Raw genomic sequence first — 17,249 nt, 5'->3', positions numbered from 1 at the left:
TTACAGCCTCTCAGACTGAGCTGCGACGGGCAGACTTGACCTCTCCTCAGCTCAGGCAACCCTGTGACCCTCCGAGAAGGAGATGCAGCTCTGCAGGGAGGTCGCTGAACCTTAGGGAAAAACCATCCGGCACTGGGCGCCGTCAGAGATGAGAAAGATGCCAGGTGGCCACGTCGGAGCTACCCTCGCCTGGGTCGTCACCCGCCCGGCTCACCGCTCCCACCAAGGACGCCCCACCGGCCCTGACCCAGCCTGCATCTCTGAGCACCTGCCCCATCGCAGGGAACCCCCACAACTACCTGCTGAATCCTTCTGGAACCCACCACCACCTGTGTCCCACAGTCCCTTCCCGAAGGCTGCCTCCACCCCTCTCCCAGGCACAGCCTCACCAGCCTGTATCGGGTCCTGCCCCTCTCCTCTCCACACCTGTCCAGGATGAGCCACCCTCGATCTCTTGATGGCTCTACCATTCACGGAGCCCTTCCAAACCCAGATTCTCTCTTCCTGTCCAGATTCCTGTATCTCCACACTGTACACTCTGGAGAACCTGGCTTCTCCAAGGTCCTTGAAGCCACCATGTTTCCACAGGCCTAGAGCCCCGTGTGGGGTGGGCTGGGAACAACACGTCCCTTTTGAAGGCCACGATCCTGCTGGTCGGCAGGTGCCTCATTCGCCTCCTTTCGTGGTCACCACCGCCAACTTGCTTCTCAGTGGGCTGTGCGGACGCTGTTAGGGAGCAGTCATAAGGCAGACGTGTCCTTGTCTCCTCCTCGCTGTGCTCCCTCTACACCCGACAGGGCTGGAGGAGGCACAAGAGGTCATGGGAGTGACTGCCACACGCCTCTGGAGGGCAGCAAGATCTCTGAGCTCCGGGCCGGACTGGGTGCTCCTGTGGTCACAGTGTGCAAGGGGACCCCCGGGTTCATCCCGGCACCGCCCCACCCCCAGACGGCACACAGCGGGTTAGCTGGGCTCGAAGTGTGAAGTTAGGGCAAAAGGGCACCTCCTGGGGCCGCCCTCTTGAGGAAGCGATGGCCACAAGTCTGGGCAACCAGCCTCAGTATTTTATTTAAGGCTGTAGCCTGGTTCCTTCTGGCTCAAGGGTTCATATCCACAATTAGTGGCTACAGTTTCCTGGAGACCTTTCCAAGGCCTGCCGACGTCCAGAGCGTGCCTATGCCCTCTTCTCAATATCCCCACTATCCGCATACAAAATGCAGTAGAGTCAATCTTTCGGTTTTCCTATGTCAAAAGCAGGCACATGGACTAGAAAGTATCATAAATCAAGGAGCCCCTTGCACTATCGGTGGGACTGCAAACTGGTGCGGCCCCTCCAGAACAGTACAGAGACTCCACAACAGGTTAAAAATAGAATCGCCCTACAATCTAGTTACTCTACAACCGGGTATTTGCCCCCAAAATACAAAAACACTAAGTGAAAGGGAGACATGCACCCCTATGTTTACAGCAGTGTTACCTACAGCAGCCGAGATACGGAAGCAGCCCAAGTGTCCATCAACTGACCAACGGACAAAGATGATATGGTGTGGGCACGACGGACCATTACCCAGCCACAAAGAAGAGAGAAATCTGGCCATTTGCAATGACAGGGATGGAGCTAGACTGCATTATCCTGAATCCTCTCTATTGTATAATAATAATAATAATAATAATAATAATAATATAATAATTAGTGACAATTCTAAAAATAGTCAGAGAAAGACAAATACATATGATTTCACTCGTTTGTGGAGTTTAAGAAAGAAAACAGATGAGCAAAGGAAAAGAGAGAGAAACAAACCAAGAGGCAGACTCTGAGTCTAGGGGACGCAGTGCTAGGACAAGAGGCCTGGGTGGGGGGTGGGGGAGCAGGTGAGGGGTGAGGGGGGCACCTGGGACGCACGGAAGTGAGGAGTCCCCGTCTCGCACACCTGACACTGACAGGACACTGTGCCACCTGTACTGGAATTAAAATTAAACAAAATTAATATAGAAAGAAAAGAATAATGGCTCTATTTTAATCCTGGGTTTAATAAGCCTAAGCAAGAGAGCAAGATACCTCATACATTACTATTATTAATGTAACATTAACAATCTTTACATTGCTCCTAAATGGTCCTTCGGTTTCTCAGATTCTGATCCATTCCACGCCCTCTGGACTCACTCCTCCCTAACACTACGATGGCTTCTTGCTCCTTCAGCTGAACACGCCGCTCACCCCACCTCTGTCCTGTCCCTGGGCCGTGGACTTACATGTGTTGTCCTCCGTGGCATGTGTGGGTGTTGATTCACCTGGCACTCTGCTTCTGTTTTTGCTACCACCTCCTCCACACAAACCTTGTGTGCAGGTAGAAGGAACAAATGTTACCCTCACCAAGGGTCCGTCTCCGTGCCTCAGGGCCTTTGTCCATGCTACCATGTCTGCCCTTTCCCTGCAGCCCCCCACACAAGGTCAGCCCTGGTGCCCCAGCCCAGCCAGAGTCTCCCAGGGGGACTCCTGCACCTGTCCCCTACCCGCGTGAAGTACCTGGCCTGTCGTTTAGGACGGCATTGGACATGAAGCCGCCACAGTCTGCACATGGGACAGCACGCCCGTGGAGCCTGCTTGCTCCAGTCACGTTCCACAGAGTCTGGAATCTGTCCGACTGCCGGCTGCCTGACCCCCAGCACAGGAGGGATAAAGGTGAAGAATGTGGTAGAAGCATGTATCACCAAATTCAGTATACCCGTTGGTACTTGAAATAGATACATATTTTTTTCCAGTACGGAGATGAGTACTAGATCATCAGGAACACGGGGAGTGTGGAAATGACCAGAATGCTGAAAACAGTCATTTGTTTATGGGACTTTCAAGGAAGGAAAACCACTACACGTCTTAAACTGTACCCATTTATGTTCTGCCCAGAAGGACCAGCACTAAATCAGACCAGGCTGCCATCTCCCGGCTGTTGAGACAGCTGTCCAAACAGGACAAAATCTGCAGGGCACAGTTTGCCAAGAAATGGCCCCTGAGATGCCAGCCCAGGCGAGGGAGAGCCCCCGGAGCTGGCCGTCAGGCACTCACGCTGCGGATGGATTTGCGGAGCGCGCTCAGTTATGTACTAGGAAGAACAGCCCTAGATTTTGTTAAGAACGCAAAGGGTTAACTTATTCAAAACTCTTCACAACCACTGCTAAGCTTTTTACTGTGTGTGAACCTTTTCTTTTTCTTTTCTTTTTTAAAAAAGATTTAATTTATTTATTAGACATAGAGAAACAGTGAGAGAGGGAACATAGCAGGGGGAGTGGGAGAGGGAGAAGCAGACTCCCCGCCGAGCAGAGAGCCCAATGTGGGGCTCGATCCCAGGACCCTGGGATCATGACCTGAACCGGAGGCCGAAGCTTAACTGACTGAGCCACCCAGGCGCCCCGAGCTTTTTCTTTTTTCTTATGCCCATTACTACCAAACCCAAAGTACGCTCAGATTGCAGCAGTTTTTGGACCAAACTTCCTGCAAAAAGTTCAGAAGCTCAGTCTCACCATCCTTTCTGTGCAGACCCCACGAGGTTGCCCCCACTTGTGCAGAGAATCATTCAAGGCACACAGGAAAGAGCCCAGGTACAGAAACCAAGCACAGACACAAATGACTTTAAGCATCATGTTTCCATTGGAAACATGCCAGAGCAGACACAATCCTCCTTTAAGACAAAGTTAGTGGCTAAGATCACCAGGCCAGCTGCAGCGGATCCTTAACCAAAACCTGAGGTGAAGGGAAAGTCCTTCCCACAGAATGTGTTCCAAATCCTGCTTGGGGAAGAGCTGGGTGTTCTACCCCCAAGTCCCCAGGAGGGAAGCCGAGCGAGGAAGGGAGAAGCGGTGGCCGTTGGGGCAGGACCATGTAGGCAGAGAGCCGATGGCCGTGCTCAGCTCGCGCTGCCCTGCCGGCCTGGCGAGAGAGGCAGATAAGAACCTCACGGCCCCGTCCGGAGAGTCTGCCTTACGTCACGATAATGAGCCCAATCGCACGTTTATAACTAAGCCAAAGTGGAAACCATCAAGAGGGCTCGCCAGCTACTTCCTCTCCCACGCGCCTGTGATCGGAAAAGAACAGGGATTAGTGGTCCCAAAATAGAAAAGTTATCGAAAGGCAATTTTCTTCCAGCAGATTGATCCAGAAGTGACGGAAGCACAAAGCTGAACCCTCACCAGCAGTCTGCGTCTGAGACTCGAGCCCTGCTTCGTCAGGCCCGCCTGGGTCGGTCGCTCACGACCCTAAGAGCTCAGACTACTCTCCCATGTGTTGGAGAGTGGAGACGTCACCGAGCGCCTTCCCAGAAGAACGCAGGCCGAGGGAGAACTCTCTAAGAGCTGTCGACGGCTTCCGAGCCCACCCACCTTCCTGGTAACGTCAACAATGTTCCACTCAGTTAAGTGGTCTGGCCGGTCAGGTATCTGAATCGTGACTGTTGTGTGTTCTGTAGAAATGCTAGAAAGGACTATTTTCAAATGCTGGTACATTTTGTTTTTGTTGGTAAAACGTAAGGATAATTTCCCCACAGAAGATACACAATGACTAGCAAGCATGTGGGAAGGTGCTCACGTCACTCATCATCAGGGACGTGCAAATGCAAGTTACAAAAGACACCACCTCATACCCGTTAGGACGTCTGTAATGAAGGAAAAAAACCACATCAAACCGCAAGTGTAGGTGAGGACGTGCAGAAACAGATGCTCCTGTGCTGTTTGGGGGAATGGGATGCGCTGGCTGCTGTGGAAAGAACGGCTTTACTCAAAAAATTCACCATAGAAGTACCATATGACCCGGCAATCCTGCTTCTGGATACACAGCCCCCCAGAACGGAAGCAGAGTCCCAAAGAGCTGCTGGCCCACCCATGTGAGCGATGAATGGTGCAACAAAATGCGGTTTGTGAACACAAGAGACCATGCTCAGCCTTAACAAAGAAGGGAATTCTGACACCTGCTATGATACGGATGGACCCTGAGGACTTTGTCCTTGGTGACATAAACCAATCACAAAAGGACAAATATTGTATGATGATATGAGGTTCCCAGAGCTGTCAGATTCGTGGAGACAGAAAGTAGAAGGGTCGGTGACAGGGGCTGGGGCACAGGGAAGTAGAGACGGGTGGTGGGGACTGTTGTACAACAATATGAATGACCTTAATGCCACGGCACTGTCCTCCTAAAAATGGTGAAGATGGCTAATTTTTTAAGTAGGCTACACACCCGGTGTGGGGCTTGAACTCAGAACCCTCAGATCAAGAGTCGCAGCTCTGACTGAGTCCACCAGCCCACCCCAGGTGGGGGTGGGGGTTAACTTTCATGTTATGTGTATTTTGCTACAATTAAAACTTCTTCTAATGTCAGGATAAAAAAAAATACTATGAACGTTTACTCTATAAAAATAGTTCATTTTCCTGCTTTTTAAAGACAGGTGGAACCATACCTTGAGTTTATATTATATGCACAGTGAAACATTTTGATGGTGTGTACATTTTTATGAAATTTTAATCCTTCGGACACCACAGATCAGACACAAAAGGCCAGATACCATGTTCATTGGGCAAAAAAGTGTGTCACAGGCACATGCTGCTCTTTACAGACGGAGCTTTCAGAATCCCCACATCCGTGGGCCACTTGGACAGGCAAAAAGTGCTCATTGCACATTCTCTGCTGTCCTAAAAATGCAGAACCACACGCCAAAGAATGTAGCCAGAATGCAGAATCCATAGCACAGGCTCCTGAGGGAGATCGCGCCTTTCACAGCCCTGATTAGGTATTTCAAATGAGAGAGTTCGAAAGATGTCGGTGAAGAGACCCAGAGGACTTGGTACGAATAATCTACACTCTTCCAAGCTGGCCCAAGTTTCAACCCAAAGTGAGTGTCTGCAAGACTCTGAACCCCCAGGGCCCTGAAGAAACGAATGACAGGTTGGTCTCTGGCCCTTGGAGCGCTGTGACAAAGAGGTCCCAGATGTGCAGGTGAGAAATCCTGCACTGGGACATGGTAGGAGCCCATGGGATACCTGGGGAGGAGCCACCACCTGCTGAATGGGATCTCCCTGATGGAAGCAGGCAGTGCGCAGGAGAGCGGGGCCACTTGGAGAGGCAGAAGCCAGATGCCTGGAATGTCTGAGTGAGAAAGACCAGGGCCAGTGGCCACGTGGCCTGGGACTGAGTATGGTGAACAGTCACATCGATGCACTGAGAAGCAAGTGCCCACTGGTCAAGCCTTCAAGTGAGACCACAGCCCCAGCTCACAGGGGAAGCAACATTGCAAGAGACCCTCGGCCATGGGCGCCCAGCCACGCAGACCCACAGCCACGGCACCACAGTAAATGTTCGCTTTTTATGCTGATGTGTTTAGGATAATCTCCCATGCATGCAAGGGTAGCTAATTCGGGGGTGAAAAGCTGAAACTCGAGATAAAGTCACTCTCCAACTTTAAGACAATGAGTTTCTAATGTTCATCTCTCCTTAAACATAAACATATGCTTTAAGACCTCGATTGCCCGAGTAAAGTGTGCCCCTGTATACTAATTTGGAGTGCGACCCTCACGCCAAGAGGATTTTATTCACAAATAAAATTTGTATGATGCCACACAAATATCACACAAATAGTGAATTTTATTCACAATTTTCTTTGTTGTATTTGAGATGTGACAAATCACAGTTCCTACAGATGACAGGACGGAAAGGAATTTCTCCACAATCGCACTGCGTCTAACGTGTTACTTAAATGCAATTTCCCCATTGCCCTTTCCATCAGGGCATTGAAGAGCAAACCGTGTGACACCGTTAAGACAAGTAGAATGACACTTTTGAGAAATTGTGTGACACGGCTGTTAGAAGTCAGGGAGAAGGAACAATCCCCAGCTCGTCACGGTGGCTCTGGTCTCTTTGTACCATTTTTAGCAGGATGTGTCTGGTAACTGTTTCCATTCAAAGCCAGGTGTAACTCACCCATCCCCAGCTGCCTCGGGTGGAAAGTATTAACCACCGTGATCGCTGGATGGCGAAACAGGGAAATCCAAGGCCAGTGGAGCCCACTCCTGCCTGGAGCCCATGGAGTGTCGACAGTGGATGCACAGCCGCCCAGCACGGCCTCCTCCACACCGACTGCGACACTCAGATTTGCTCATGGTGGCCCAGCCAGTTGTCAGGACAGGAAAGGCCACCACCCAGGGTCGGGATGCCACGTCCACGATCCGACAAGGATGACTGAGGTCAGCTTGTCAGGGCCTGCCTTCACCTCTATGCTCTGACACCGACGGAGACGGCAGGCTGAGGGGGGAAGCGGGTGAGGGCCCAGGAGGGGCCCAAGGTGAGAGCCGGAGCCTGTCACGGGGCAGCCTAGACCCAAGCTCAGAGCGGAGCTGGGGCGACCCGTCGCATGTCCGTGAATCCGCAGCACCAGAGACTCAAGCCAGCATGGCAAGAGCTCACCTGGGTTCAGATCCACAGACCCAGAGGTGAGCCAAGGGCTCTGAAACTGGGCACCCTGACAGGTGTTGCCTCGGCCTCACCTCAGCCCGACTTAAAGTTAGAGCCCGTGACACAGCCCCCGGGTTCTCTGTCGGGTCCTGCCAGCTGACAGCTCAGAGGCTGTGTGTCTGCTCTGAAGTCAATATGGGGAAAAGTTACAGGAAATAAATCCTCCTAAATGTCCTCGTAGAGATAAAAGAGACACGGAGTGGTATGAGGAAGCGCGCTCCACGGGAGGGGGCTGGGAGGTGAGGACGGGGTGGGGGAGACCAAACCCAGGGCCACGGCTGCCTCGCCACATAAGTCCTGACCCGGGACAGATACTTCACCCTGAAACCATCAAAACTCAGGGACGATAAGAAGCCAGCGGGGGATACTCGTGTTACTTGGACACCAGATAGTAGCGGTAATTAATCAGTTAGCGCAGTTACAGCCCATCATTGTCGGAACTCCCCCTCTCTGAGCGGGAGGCTGTGAAGAGCAGGACCGTCTCAGCTCCTTGTCTTGGTTCTGTGAGCGTCACAGAGGCGAGGCAGCCACTGCCCACCCACACGCGATGCCAGCCGGACCCTCCTGAACCTTCTCCTTGATTTCAGTTCTGAATAATAATAATAAATGCTTACTACATGTCTTGTGACTGTGACGGCAGCGCTCATTTTGTGGAGAAGACCAGACTCCTGTCTCTGTGGCCGGGGACCATCTCGGAGAGGGGACGGCTCGCGGACAACAGAGCACCAGAAGGGACCCCCAGTCCCCCTGCCACCTGCCCCGGAAGGCCGAGGCCTTGGCGTGCGGAGGGCCAGGAAGCTCTTGCTTCCTGCCCGCTGCGCAGACTTGGCCTCCCAGGAAGGAAGCCTTGTCCTCGGCTGAGGGAGACACACTTGCCTCGAGCCTGGCGGAGAGCAGAAGCGCTTCCTCACCTTCGCCCACACCCGCAGCATCGAGTGTGGGAACTGCACTGGGCCGCCCCGCGCAGGCCCCCCAAGCCCCTTCTGCCCCCAGCTGTCCTCTGTGTCCTGCTTCCTCCCACCTCCCCTTGGCCATTATACTCCCACTGACTCTGGAGCTACCGGACCTCTTGTGCAGTGCCCAGCTCTGGGGCCTGGGCCACACCTGTGCAGGCCCCTCCACACTCAAACACATCCACACTGCCCCAAAAAGGCCAGAGAGCTGGGTTCTGTGCTGTGAAATTCTCACCCCACAGCTCATACCCACCCAAACACGGGGTGGGGAGTGGAAGGGCCAGGCCCCGGGCTCTGCTGAGGTCAGGTGACCTGGAAGAGACGAGGGGCTCCCAGAGCTTGCTGGTCAGCATCCACACAGGCTGCAGCGCCCCCGCGTCCAGAGCCCCGGGCAGTGGCAGATGGCTGTGGGTGCCAGGCGGGGCCCTCACGGACAAAGAAGGCGCTCGGTGGGACCAGGGGACGGAGTTTGTCCGAGACACTGAGGCGCTGGTGGTCTTCCACCATCTGCCGCTAAAAACAGCCTGGATCTGTCCCGCAAGCCTGATGTGCTTGTTCTGAAACGTTACCGTCAAATAAATACCCGCCAGGAGCCACCCGCTCTCTCCCCGCTGGGCAGTGACCGCAGGGCGTCCAGGACGGATGGGTGGGCTCGGGGGCGGAGCTCTGGGGGAGGCGCCGACTGTCCTCCTGATACGGAAACCCGCTCAGGGTCTCTTCGGCCCCTGCCCTCGGAAAACAGGAACCCGCAAGTATTCCGCGCCCGGAAAATTCTTCATAGTCATCCGTGTCAATAAATAGGTTCTTTTTGTTTAAAAAGAGTGACGTAATGCATTTAGAAAGTTATTTCTGGCAAACAGGAAGGCTCCAGCGTGGAAGACTGTGGACTTTGATTAGGGACGATGGCGCTTTGAACGCAGCGGGCGGGCGCCCAGCGGAGACTCTCCCGGGCGGGGACAGGCCAGCAAGGTAAACACACACGCCGGGCTGGCGTTTCCAGCTGGTCCCGGATGGGGAGGGGTGTCAGGGCAGCCGACCCCGGGGAGGCCCAGGATCCCCAGGGGTTGCCGTGCGGAGCCCGAGGGGACAGCAGGACATGCAGCCCAGCAGGCGCCCGGAGAGTGGGTTGATGTCTTCGGAGGGAGGTCAGGGTGAGGCGAGAATCTGGAAATCAGGAAGCACCACACGGGATCCAGGAATGTGCTGGGGACATGTGTATGGAAATGACAGAACTCCCACTTGGAAGAGCCGGAAGTGAACCAGAAGTAAGCGTCGCGATCACAAAGAAACGTTTGAAAATCCACGATCCTCAGTCCAGCACTAATACAGACACGTGGAAAGCGAACCGTGGGAACAAATAAATGGTCGTTGAGGTTCTAGAGGTTTCTCTGTCGCCCCTCCAGGCCCGTGGCCGGCCTCCTGCTCACCCTCCTCCCAAGGTCAGCGTCCGCACCCGCCTCTGCACTGGAAAGGACGCGGGGACAAAGATGAGCAGGGCATTTGGGCAGGCGCCTTGGCCTTTGCCCCTCACTGGTTCCTGACGGGTGAGGACCCGGGGTCCCCAGGCCACCCCGACTTCTGCCTCCCCTGTCCTCGCCTGCTCCCTGCCCCGGTCACCCCCCTGTGCCTCTCCCCTGTGTTCATAACCTGCCTATAAAAATACTCCTGGCAGGCCCTACATGTCGAAAGGCACCAACGTAACAGCAGACAGGCTGGCCACACAGCAAGTCGCTGGCACCGGCCGCTCCCGGGGGGCAGGTCACCCCACAGGTAAGGAGCGCCCACACCTTCCTTCGCGGGGAGTCCAGGATACGCAGGCCTCCCCAGCATGACAGGCGAGAGAAAATGATGGTCCTTCTCGGTCTGATCCTACTCTCTGTGTCCCAGGTCTCTAGACTAGAGGAACTCCCCAACATTTTCCCCATTTTTGTAATTTTTTTAGCAGCCATATTGTGAGGCTGGAAGAATGCTTTCTTCTCCCGGGATCAGGGCTGCTTCGTCTCACCCTGTCTGAGGTGTGCCTGTGGGGCCGGCTTTCTCAGCTCTCTGTAGGCCCACGAAGGTCTCATCTGTTCCCTGAGCTACACTTGCCTCTTCTGGGGCCGGCATTGGTTTGCTTCTCTCCGGAAGGGGAAGAAGCTGCCGTGGTCCTAACAGAAAGACGGGCACACCCTAGCTTCGCCTCGGGAAGGGACCTGCCACACTCGCGTCCTCTCCCTGGGCTCTTGGAACAGGCCTCCTCTGGGCTCTCTTGTAACCGCCATGGACTCGTCTTCTGACGAGCGACTCCATCTCCGTCATTTTGCTCCCGGATCCCTCAGCAGCTCCTTGCTCCCCGTCACGTGCTCTAATTCCTCCCTCCACCAGGTACGGTCTTGCGCGGGGGATCTCGCGCGACCGCACGTACAGCCGTCCCAGACCCCTCTTCCCCACCCGATCGGGTGTTCCTGTGCAAAGCCCACAGGGAGCCAACGTCTCGGATGCCCTCCCGTGACAGCTTCCATCTCGGAGCTCTGCAGTGATCTGCTTCCTGCCTCGGCGGCGCTCAGCGTTCTGCCGTGGGGACCCCGCTCGGAATATCTGCACCTGTAGACTCTTCCAGATTCAAATCATCTCCTGCGATCTATGCCCCTGTACGTAGCTGCACATTAAAGAGCCTCATCATTACGATGGAACGACTGCTCTGGGGGTCTGCCCTGTGTGGCTTGTCCGCGGCTGTGGTGCCTGGAACTCGGGGAAGGGTTTGTCCATCACCCGGCACAGGAGAAACACATGCTCGAGAGCTGCTCTTCCTTCAACCTTGCCTTCCTGACCTTGGGGAGAACCTCTCGCTACAAATGTCCTCGGATCCACCAAGCTCAGGTGGATTTCCACACGGTTGCCGGCGTACTTGGAGGACGGGTAGCCCAGCACGGAAACCACCTCCCGATATGGCCACAGCTTGGCCCCCGTGCCATTGCCCTCCAGGAGCCCAACATGAGGTCAAGGCCATGCGGGTAGGGCTAGTTTTCCCACGTGGTGCTGAGACGGAGAACAACAAAGCAGGACACAGAAGGAGATACAGGGTCTCACCATGGAAGAAAGTAACAAGCTTGTTTGTACGGATTTTACCAACCACAAGTCGGTGTTGATGCTGCCCAATTTTTACTCTTTGAAAGGAAGGCAGATATTTTTGGACGACACTATCATGATCAGAATTTCCCTCAAAATAATCTGGAATTGGGGTGAAGAGCAGGGCTGGGGGTTGACGCATAAGTAACGAGACTGGCCTTTACTTAATCATTTTGAAGTTATGTGTGTGTGACAGATCCACAGAAATTTATTATTCTCTTCTGATCTGTATATCCTCACAAATTTTACAATAAAACTCATTTTCTAAGAAGGGATTTAGCCTCTCAAGCAAATAAAGGAGTGTGGCTGTAGATTATCTGTAGAGAATATTACTTCTAAAAAGCTTCTGATATTAAAAGCATTCCAGAGCGGCATGAAATAATCCACTTCTAGAGCAGGTGTGCCCAGAAGCAGCCGTGAGCCCGTGGGCACACGGACACTGACTTTGTCTGTTCGTCGACCCGTGCTGGTGCGGCATCGGTCCCGCTGACGCAGCACCAAGCACAAAGCAAGTCTGTACCCTCTCCCTGTCCTGCCTACATCCCTCTGCTTCCACGCGACGCATGTGCTCCTGGCAAAGGCTCTGTCTTTGTTCGGGGCATGTCCCTGCCCCCTCCTGTGTCCCCAGCCTTGCCCTGAGGAGTCAGATCCCTCCGAGCCGCGTGCCCTGTGATGTATGCCGGTCCGCGTCCCCGGGAGCTCAGCCCCAGTGCGCACCGCTTTCCCAGGAAAACTGGCCTTTCTGCCTTCGACTCTGCGCTCCTTCAGGTCACGTGGGCAAACCCGGCTTTCCTAAGGAAGACCTGAACTCCATGACGTGGGGATGATGTCCTAACGTCCTTCCCCACGGGTAAGAACACGTGTGAACACTTCACAGCCTCCATCAGCCGACGGGGGGGGGGGGGGGCGCTGTGGTTTGTGAGTCATCCGTGGGCGGGGGGCGGGGGCGAGACAAAGACCGAGGGACACGGAGCCGCAGAGAGCCCCGCGGCCCTGTGTCCCACCACAAGCGGGAAGCCACCCAGGGGCTCGGAGGCTGGTCTTCTAGTTCTACACTCCTTGCGTCTCGGGCCGCACCCCCGACCCCCACCCCAGCCCCCGTGTGCGGCAACTCTCAACACTCGTGCGCCCGGCACGCGGCCGGTGATGGCAGACGAACTCCTGAAGCCGGACGGAGGGCGGAAAGCGCTAAGGGCGGTGTGTGTTCAGACGGCCGGTCCCCTAGCGGCTCTTTGGTCATGGTCACTGGCAGAGGGGACCGTATGTGTTCACCACAAATACTAATTTTACAGAATTGAGTTCAGCACAAATAGGCAACAAGACAGTAGGCCTGGAGAACAAAACCACCAACAGAGCCACAGTTACGTGAGAGCTGTTGCCCCTCGAGTCACAGCACGGTCACATCCCGACAACTGGGAAAGCACCGGACAGCACGGAGGACAGAGCGCAGGCAGGACGGGAGGGGGACGGAGACCGTCCGTGACCAGCACACAGTGCAGCAGGGCGTCAGCTCAGAGGGTGTCCCGGCACCATCTGTGCTTGGGGAAGGCCTGTCGGGCTGTGGCGCAGCGGCCCCGGGGCAGGGGTGCCCCACTTCCCAGCAGCGCCTTGTCTCCCGCCCCCCTCCCCCTTTCGGCTCAAAGTAGGTCTGTGTTCTGCGGCCAGCAGCAGAGACAGAAAGAGACGGAGAGAAGCAGGGAGTAACCATCAGAGCAGGAAAGGAAGGATCTGCTCCTTGGTGCCTCGGCCCGGAAACGTTTGGGGAAGTGCGTGGACACTTATGCACAAGCCCCCGCTCAACCCCCCGCTTCCAGCCCCATGTGGAAGAAGGCTCACTGGACCACCAGACGCTGCGTCCGACAAGGAGAAGCCACAGGCGCACGCGCGCTTCCCCTTCCCGAGGACAGATGGCCTTCATGTCCCAGCAAACTGCAGCTCGGGGCTCGCAAGCCCACAAACCCATCACCGCCTGCAGGCCACCAAGCCCACTGACCTCTCCGTCCCTGTCTCTGTCTGACCACCACACCGTGTCTCCCTTCAGCCCCGCACTCAGCATCTCCCTGTTGGCCTGTCCCCAGGGTGCCCCTCCCCTGCCGCCCAGGGCTGGCCACCCTGAAGGAAGGTTGAGCCTCGTTCTGCCCCGACACCTGGGGTTCTGGGTGCAGCAGGGGAGCTGTGTCCCGTACCCCCAGAGTCAGCCGCCCCCTCGTCATGGGACCCCAGGTCCTAGCACTGTGTGTCTCGGTTTCAGCCCCAGAGTTTGCTCCCAGAATGGTCGGGTGTCCTCTGTCCCAGAGGCTAAAGTCCTCTCTTGACTTCCCCCACACGGGCCGCCCGGGATGCTGAGGCGCTGACCCCCGTGTCCCCCGAGGCCCAGAGAGCCCCGTCCTTCACCCTCCTGCAAGGGGACCCGGCACTCGGCCGTCCTGTGCGTGTCACTCGACCCCCATCACGTCATCGGCCCTGCACGGTGGGCTTGGGTTTGACTCTCATGACGATAAGAAGAAAACCAACAGGGCGCCTGGGTGGCTCAGTGGGTTAAGCCGCTGCCTTCGGCTCAGGTCATGATCTCAGGGTCCTGGGATCGAGCCCCGCATCGGGCTCTCTGCTCCGCGGGGAGCCTGCTTGCTCCTCTCTCTCTGCCTGCCTCTCTGCCTACTTGTGATCTCTCTCTGTCAAATAAATAAATAAAATCTTAAAAATAAAAAGAAGAAAACCAACGTACACAGCACATTGTTTAATCATCAAATTGTGCTCGTCCTTAAGTGGCGTTCCATGGGTTCAGATGCTGCTTTTATGTTTAACCTATAGGCAGTTTACCCAAGGAGCACATTTCAAAACAAACTTCCCCTCCAATGACTACAGACAATGAAATATACCTGCCTCCCCCTTTTTAATTCATTAATGAATCGAGGAACATAAAAGCTTGATTAAAAACAAAGCCGTATGACTCACTGGGTGCTTTCAGTCCCGTTGACTTAATAAAAGGCTGAGCTGAGATGCCACCGAAGGGAAAGGGGACATCCTGCTCCTTTTCTCACTTGGGGTTCACCCTCGGGTCCCATCAGTGAACGCCAGATGCCTGCTCACCGTGCCACACTCGGAGCCCGGAGCTCCCGGGCAGCACAGAGGCTGGGGCACGGGGACAGAGCAGGGGTGGGAGGGAGAGCCCGGAGGGTGAGCCAAAGCTAGGGCCTCCTAGCTTGTGTCTGTGACCCAGACACAAAGGACACAGGCTTCAGCACGCCTACAGCACGACCGTTGGTCAGAGACGCTGCAGTGAACCCCACGTTCAGCAAAGAGCCGCCCTGTCCGTTGTCAGTGTTCCCTAACCCCCCTGCTCGACGTGACTCCCACTCCGCGCGGTACCTGCTGCTCCTGGAAGCCCACCAGGAATGCCAGTGCTCGTGCTCATAACCCTACTCTTGTGGCCACAGCACTGCAGGGTTCAAGAGCAACACGACAGATGAGGAAGTTAAATGAGACACGGAGGGAAGGTCCGGCGGTGAGAGGACACGTGGCCGAATCGCGTGCCTCGGGCTAAGACCCCGCAGGGTGGCTCTGGCCTGCACTCTGGGAGGGGACCCACGCTGAGTCTCTCTGCAGTCCTAGGCCATGGAGTGCCTCTGGAACCCACCGCAGCCAGGCCAGGCTTGAACCCGAGCACATGCGTGCTCAATGGCCACGGACATCTTTGTGTGTCTCTGTGAATATACTACGGGGTATATCACAGATGTCTAAAACTTCGAAGCCTTTAATTTTATAAATTAATTAGGAGAAAACATTGAAAAGGCAAGAAAGGTAGCAATATATTCCTGAATGAGCCACGAGTAAAGAAGAGACAAAATGTTTGCTCCAAGAGTCAGTTATGATCTACAGATCGTGTTCCCTCAGTTCCAGAGAACTGGAATGTTTAAAAATTATCTTATTAGCTTAAATTATTAGCTCTAAATTTACCTTATTAATCATGTGGTCCTATGACGTCAGATTTCACTTGTAATAAGTTAACGACCCACCTGGGAACGATCGAGGGTGGAAACGCCTCCCTCCGTTACCAGCACTTTACTGTCGGGGAAATCCACGTCCCCAGATCAGCATCTACACCCACACATGTCGCCAGAGCCTATCCGACCGAGAAGGGACAGAGGAAAGCACTCTGGGCCCTTTAAACCTTGGGGGACCCAAACCCAGAGCTCAGAGGGTGGGGCCAGCCCCACCCGGCTGCCGGAGGGCGAGGGACCGGCTGGCACACCTGGGAAGCTGCCCGCGGCAGGTGAGCAGGCAGGTGTCTCGGGTCTGGGTCTTTGGGGCCGCCTGGTCTCTAAGGCACCGGCTCTAGACTGGATGAGGCATCCAGGGGCAGAGCACCCCCCAACGTGGAGGCCGGGAACTCACCCCGGCACAGGAAAGGGGGGCAAGCCCAGGTCCCACCCCGGACTCTGTGTCCCGTAAGAGCCCACGGGTTCGAAGTGAGGCTGTGGGGAGCTCCTGTCGTCCAGCTGCGGCGTGGACGGGGGTCCAGGGAACCTGGCTCGGTGCCCCTCGGGCAGGGGTGGGGTCTCGCTGGGCGCCGTCCCCTCTGAGCCCAGCGGGCCCCTGGATGGGACCTCATCGGCTACACCTTCCAACAGCAATATTTATCCAACATGTTTCCCCGCAAACAACGAGTGTGTTTCCTAAGAGGAATTCTGGGCCTCACCGTGCAGACGGCACTCGTTCTCCCTCCGTACCCTCTGCAGCTGCAGAATTTGTCTAAGTCTGGAGAGCTGTGTTTGTGTGTCTAAGGAACATATTAACAGAGTGGGGACACACAGAAGCCGGCAGGAGTGGGCCACAGGGACACCTTAGACGGTCGGGGAGATGCTGCTGAGAGGCCAGTGCTCCCCGCCCTGTCCCGGCCTCCCTGCCGCACACAGAGGGTGCTGGGTGCTGCGTCCTCGGTGGGCGGTGGTGAGTGCGGCGGAGCGGACGTCAGTGAACCCAGTGCGAGTGCACAGGCCGGGACACAGGACTGGGACAGCCGTGGTTCCCTGATCTGCGGCTCACTGCCACCACTGTCCTTCCCGCCCTCCTCCCCAGGCCGTGAGAACCAGACCCGACCTCTGACTTCCCTCCTGCCTGAGGCCCCCTCCAGAGAACGGACAGAGTTCCAGGCCGTGCGCCGTGACAAGCGCTAGGAGCAAACGTCAGCTAGGACCGGGGGAGACCGAGAGCTCAAGTCCATCCCCAGCCTTGCAGCGCTGGCGCTGGACCGGCCCTCGTGAAGGCGGCTTCCCCTGGACCCTCACTCCGGACGTCCACGTTTCCACGGGCTTTGTTTCCCATGGCAGAGAGGAGCAACCTGGGGCCGAGAAACCCGCCAGCGCGCAAAGGAGGGGGGAGGCGGCAGCAGAGGGCTCCGGGCTGGGTCCAGACGCTCTTGCGACGGCAACACTAGACCCCGCAAGTGAGAGACAAGAACCGACGTGGCGACACGGGCTGGCGAGTGTGTGCCAGGACGCGAGCACCTGGACCTCCACGCCTCACAGTCTGGGTCCGGGGACTGCGGAGAACTGCTGCCGGGCAGACCCAGGCCCTTCCAGACCAGACGGACGGCCTGAGCTTCATCCGGCCGAGACACCAGCGTCCTGCAAAGGGACCAGGCCACAGTCAGCCCTGCCGGCCCCCGTCTCCGGCAATGACAGCCAGAG

General features: G+C 55.9%; 1 protein-coding gene and 1 long non-coding RNA gene across 7 annotated transcripts in view; one reads left to right on the top strand and one right to left on the bottom strand.

Moving 5' to 3' along the window:
- Window positions 1-17,249, bottom strand: part of RPS6KA2 (ribosomal protein S6 kinase A2) — a 292,155-nt gene that overhangs the window by 174,260 nt on the left and 100,646 nt on the right. The gene's annotated exons all lie outside the window — the stretch shown is intronic.
- LOC131833371 (uncharacterized) lies at window positions 9,131-11,872 on the top strand. Its single transcript, XR_009354427.1, has 2 exons — window positions 9,131-10,815; window positions 10,906-11,872. It is a non-coding gene; the product is annotated as an uncharacterized LOC131833371 (long non-coding RNA).

The sequence above is a fragment of the Mustela lutreola genome, chromosome 6, assembly GCF_030435805.1.
Source record: "Mustela lutreola isolate mMusLut2 chromosome 6, mMusLut2.pri, whole genome shotgun sequence".
NCBI lineage: Eukaryota > Metazoa > Chordata > Mammalia > Carnivora > Mustelidae > Mustela > Mustela lutreola.
The sequence above is the reverse complement of the archived record's forward strand: the minus strand, read 5'-3'. Positions and strand labels throughout refer to the sequence as shown.